Source organism: Rhipicephalus microplus, chromosome 3 (genome assembly GCF_043290135.1).
Source record: "Rhipicephalus microplus isolate Deutch F79 chromosome 3, USDA_Rmic, whole genome shotgun sequence".
Taxonomy (NCBI): Eukaryota; Metazoa; Arthropoda; class Arachnida; order Ixodida; family Ixodidae; genus Rhipicephalus; species Rhipicephalus microplus.
In genome coordinates, this window is record NC_134702.1 from 106,732,009 (window position 1) to 106,738,008 (window position 6,000).

The window sequence follows — 6,000 nt, forward strand, 5'->3', positions numbered from 1 at the left end:
TTTTATATCATAAATGAATATGTTAGGTATCATTCCTACCTTTTGAGTATGTGAAAGAGGAAAGATTGTCTTGTATATTTCTTATGCATTAGCACCTATGATCTTCCAGATTTAGAACATGAAAGAAAAAATAATTGATCTTTAATATTGCTTGTGCACCGTTAAAGTGATACCTTAGTGCAGGTGTAGCGGTTTGTTGCTCGCTTGGTTGCTTGGAAATACGTTAGACAATTTCCGCTTGAAGAAGGGAATGTCATGCACGGATGGATGAGCGTTTCCCCTCGGTCCTTTTGTTTCCCTCTCTCCCCTCTTCTCGTCCTGTGGGACAAGTGAGCATTGGTATGTGGCGCAGGAGCAAGAAAGCAAGCCCGTTCCCATGCTGTCCCTGCTTAGCAAGTGTGCCTCTTACCCTCGCTCTCTCCCTCTCCTCTTGCCCTGGCTTGTGGTGCTTGACACAGACACGTGTGGGTGACACACACAGAAATACACACATTGTGAAGGACACTGTTTGGTGCGATGAGTGGCCGCCAGGCCAGCGGGACGGTTGTTATGGTGCGCCCCTTTTATTCTCCCCCCCTTGCCACCCCCGAGGCCCAGCCCCGGTCCCAGCCCTCGCCCCTGGGATGTCCGAGGGAGCAGAAAAAGGCCTTTTACGGAGTGGCCGGCCCTTCAGCGACGTGGTCGAGCGACTGACGCGCAGGACTGCTGATAACCCTCCCCTCCCTATAGTCCCAGCCCCCATACCTTTCATCGTTTATTTTTTTTTAAGAACGTTTCCCTTTATTTTTTTGGAACGCGTGACCGACTGAAGATCACGAAGCGTTGCGGTCGACCCGGGGACTTGCGGGGGTGAGTGTGCGTGTGCCGCCCCCCACTGGCTGCCAGGTTGCCACACCTGGGAGCGCCCACTGATAGTAGCGAGCGGCATTGGACATTGGTTGTGTGGGCTGCGCTCTCGGCGTGCTGGTGACTGGCCGGCGGAGCTCTCTAGTTTTTGAGCAAGATGTACACGCAGACGTGAGATTGTGTGACGAGTTGCGCCTGCATCCCCCATTCTTGTGGCGAAGAAGAGTGTGAATTTTGAACGTGTGTGCTTTTGGGGCACGAGGCACCCAGTGTCTTGTCAGGTGCATATGTATGCCTGTTTTTCCTTCTCCTCTGCCCTTCTGAGTGCCCCAAGAGCCCGCTTTTTCTCTCTGACTGGAGCAGTTACTCCAGCCTTAGCTCTCTGTCTCGTTGTTTTGCTGCCGTGCGGCTGATTGCTAGTATTTCCTTATACCAATCCTCCTTTCTTTAGTTGCCACACCCGTGGGTGACAGCTGTTGTCTTTAGTTAGAGTTGTACAGGTGTATGGCTTGTGGGTGTGCCCTTTTCCCTACCTATCTTAGTTCTTGCCCTTTCACATCTTGTGACTTTGTTTTCTTTGTGCCAATTTGCTTCCTCTTGCTCCCTGTCCCTTTCTTTTCTCTAATGCATAGGAAGTGTGTGTCTTCTGGTGTGTATCAGGCCTGTGCACTGAGAACTGTCCCTGATTCGATGTCACAAGTGGGTTCTGGTCGTCTTAAGTTTTGTGCTGTAGGCATAATGAGTGTAGTGAGTGTGCGTGCACGTGTAGAAGCCTATATGTATGGCCTTCAGATTTGTTTGTATTGTACAGACGGGGCAGTCTTGAGGAAATTGGGTGAGTGGAGAAAAATTGTTCATCTGAACGTTGGTCCTTCCATGCTGAAAACATGAGCTTGCCTGTCCCTCCCCTTCCAAAAGCTCTAAAGAAAGAATCGTTTTTGACTTACTATGCAAAACTGCAGTCTGATCGGTGTGTATGTGTGCTTCCAGGAATGAAACAAAAAGATGTGTTTTTCAGTGGAGAGGGCTCCTAGCAGATGCCCCTTGTGTAAGTGCTTTGTCCTTGCCTCCCAAAAATAGTCCCTCCTTCCCCTTATTGTGGTCTGCTTGACAGGTGCAGGATAGTGCATTGAAAACAGTTCCCCCAACCCTTTCTGGTGCAGTTGTCCCATTATTGCTGAGGCAACTAGTGTCGTGCTTTTCTCTCCCTTCTACCTCGCCCGCTAACTCGCTGCGCTGGCAGCTAATGTGGTGCCCCGTCTTTAAGATTGTGTCTGGGTTTGTTTGGAGAAGAAAAAAAAAAAGTTCCTCTGTCGCACTCGTGGGCCTGTGGTGTGCCCGGGCTCTTCTGTGGCACCCTTGGCACCGTTTGACCAAAGCCTCGCCCAGTGCATGCATGGACACGCGCGCGCACACACACGCATACGGAAAGAAAAACCCCTCGGTGGGCCGTGGTGGAGCCCACCGTCATCGACGACAGGCGGCGAAGTGCATGTCTCCGCCACTGCCATCGTGACATCAGCGTCATGACAGCACCGCAGCGCTGGTGCTGGGACACCTCTTTCGCCAATCGACCACTCTTCCGTGGCATCAGCAACGACGACAACCAGAAAGACTCACGCAAAAAGGAAGGAAAACTCGGGGACAATTAATTTCCCATCCGGCGCATCTGTGAAGTGATACTACAAAAAAAGAAAGAAAGGCACGGAGTGAACGCTCCTTCATTGGTGTTGGGGTGGGGGTTCCTCGAGCTCCGGAGGGTGCCTCGCCGGGCCCGCCCTTCGGAGCGACCGCAAAATGATGTCCCGTGTAAGCATTGATGCATGGTGACCCGTTTGACAGGTGCCGCACGATTGGGGGACGATGTGGCTGCTGGCAGGAGATCCTGTGGCCACCATGTGAGCGTCGCCCATCAAGACTGTGCCTCAGTGGTGTGCAGTGCTGCGTGTGGTGTGGTTTCTGTGCTACCTTCGCCACTGTGTGACCCTGCAGGCTGGTGCGTCTGGTCTCTCAGCGGCTCCGAAAATGGGGGGGGGGGGTTCGGGTTATGAAACAAAAAATGAAGTGGCTTACGTGCGGCACCATCCCATTGGTCTCTTCGGCCAAACAAGAAAACAAAAGTGGGGGACAGTACAGTGTGTTTCTGGCAAGAGGAAAGTTTTCTGACTTTTGACAAAAATTTAAGAGAAAGTTGCAGTCTTGGTTTTTCTGAACGGAGGAACCTCCCAGAAATGTGTGGCCTGGCGTGGCGGTTGTCGTCTCGTGTGTTTGGTGTACATAACTCTTGTCTGTCTTTTTTTTCTTGTGGGTCATTTATTTATGACGAGGGAGCATGCGATCCCTTCTTGTCCAGGCCCTCGAATCGCTCGGCCCCGCCGCCCCGGTTGTCCTGCGAGACGCTTTAGGGCGGGGCTGTGGTGCTCTCTCTCTCTCTGCAGAGGGGAGTGTATATAAGCAGTGCCAGCAAAGTTCATAAGCCTCCCTTCCTTCCTCTCGTAGTGGATAGTGTCCCCACCGTTTCATACCTCAGAAGAGCTTCTGGAGACATCCCCTGTGTGCACTCTCTGCTCTTGGTCGCCGCTGTGATGCCAGTCATCCTTAGTTCTTAAAAGCTGATCTAGCTTTAGCCAAATGCCAAGTGCTTTTCTCAGTGAAGTTGCAGTCTCGGGGGGGTCAGTGCAGGTCTTCTCGCGAGTTGTCATAGCAGCCGTCTCGCTTCGAGCAAGTACAGTGAAGAAATTGCCCGTGGGTGGTTCTTGACGGGAGGCTCTCTTGGGACTGTCGATTTTAGCATTGCAAAATACTGGAAAGCTGGCCTTGTATGTGATGCTGTGCAGACACTTCGATGCGAGGTGGACAGCAGTGCGTGCGAGTGGCTTTGCTGGCAGGTGTGCGCTGCTGTCCATCACGTGCTGTTGTGCTGTCCAACGTCGCACTGCAGTTCTCACAGTCTCCTGGGACAGTGGTGGGTCAGCGCTGTGTGTGCCAGTGTACGTTTGCTGCTGCCGGGCATCGCACTTCATTTCATTTAATCAGAGTTGTCTGCATTTTCATTTTGTTTCCTATTTCTTTCTTTTAAGCAATATCGCGACAATTAGACTCTGAAAGGAAAATAATGCAGCATTCAACCGACGAAGTTCTTAGATGGGCAGGCTGATGCTGGCTGCTACTGCTATTTTATTCTTCATACACACCTCACCATTTTGGCATGCAATGGCTTTTTTAATCTTGCCTGGAACAAAGGCGTAAATAACGTGTTTGAAATGCAGGTGAAGGTACAGCTGGCTCCTTACCTTAAAAAAAAATTGTGGCCTTACGTTTGACAGGTGGCTTGAAAAGACTTCCAAGTTTTTGCGTGCACGCGGTCACCCATAGTTGGCCCTTCTTTGGGCTTTTTATGCACTCGTATTGTGTTCATCATCAATCCTCTTCATTTACTTTTTTTTAATTCTGAAAAGGGGAAAAAGAAAAACGGGAGATTTGCACCACTACCCTTCCTTGTGGCAACTAGACCTGGCACGCCTCCCCTATGCGTTTTTTTTCCCTTCAGCTCGTGTGCATGATTTTATCACCTCTTCTGAAGTCATTCACATCTGCCTGAGTGAGAATGCTATCGAGACTTGCATAAAATGCATTCTTGTTTTTGTTTAGCTTGCGCATTTATGAAGTTACTTGTTTTGTTGTGCAGTGTAATGTGACCTCTCCCCTCTTTGTGGAAGTGTAAATGTTGCGGTTGTGTCCTTTTACCCAGGCATTTTTTTTTACCCTCAGAGTGCGTGCTGCGGCAGGTTAAATCATGCGTCTGCTTGGTTGGATAGCTTTGATTTTGAACGGTGCACGGCCAATCCTTACTTGTTTGAATCCACTCCCTCATTCGTTTTACACCGCCTGCTCGAATGAAACAAACTTTTCATTCAGTTCTGAAGTAATTTTCGGTCGACGCAATAATTCTCCCTCAACTGCTTGTTCTTCACACAGCTGCCACAGGACACCCGCATGGCGGAAGGAATCTGCGTTTCTCTCACTGTAATCTAGGAGTCCAGACTGACGAATTTGTCCTACTCAGTTCTGGTTGTTCGCCTTTGTACAAGGCAGTCTGGTTGCCTTCATGGGCCCAAAGATTGTTTCCATTTTGCTCTTACAAAATTGACGCTTGTTGCTTGCAAAGGCGGCATGATTTCTCAGCAGTTTTAAGGTTTTTGTTAAGTTTATTCCAGTGAAATTTTGCACAATCAGTTTGTTACGCCACGTGTGGCTGTGCCTGTCTGAAGCATGGATCTCTTTTGCCCAGCCCCACCACGGCCCTGTGAAATGCTTGCACCCGGCTATCCTCCTCGTTAGTGTGGTGTGAAGGGGAGAGACCCGGTAGTGTGTTATTTGCAGTTTGTTTCATTTCCCGCATCTCCTGATGAATTAGAGTTTTGTTTTCCCTTGATTTGTGTTTACCTTGTGTTTTTTTGCCGACGGGTCTGGTGCCTTCCATTGCCTATGTTTTTAGCAGTGGAGAGAGAGAAGCATTCGCTTGTTGTACAACCTTGCTCGTAGCGCCAGCTGGTTCCCTCCCTCCCCTCTGTGTTGTCGTGCATTATTCTCAGCTTCACCTATCACACCTGCACGTAACATCATGGTGTCATTGATTGATTTTTTTTTTCGGTCTGTTAACATTCGAGTCTCTCCGTTCGACCTTTTTGTCTTTTAAAATACACAGGTCTTCGTCCTGACCCCGCCGACCCTTTCCCACACTCATTTGAGCTGCTGCCATCATTTTTGAAGTAAAGTCGGGATATTAGAAGACGACAGTCTGCTAAAAATGTTGGTGGATATCTGCTTTTATTGTGGAGAAAAAGAATGGGGTTCGTAAAAGGGTTGCCAAAAACATTAAACTTGCAAAAATGAAATGCGGTCCCAAGTGCCGCCCATTTTGAAATGTGTAAAAGTCTCTCAGTTGCTCTTATTATTTTTTAAGGAATGGTAGGTTGGTTATGTCTCCCCATATCTTGTAGTTTTTAACACTGTTGATGTGAGTGTGTCAGGATCTTTTTAGGAGAAAAGTAATCAGTCTGTGTATAATCGCCGGTTTGTCACTGCGACTGTGACGGAGCAGGCAACAGGACGGTGAATTGCTGGAGGAATTTGTCTGTGTAACTCAAGTCC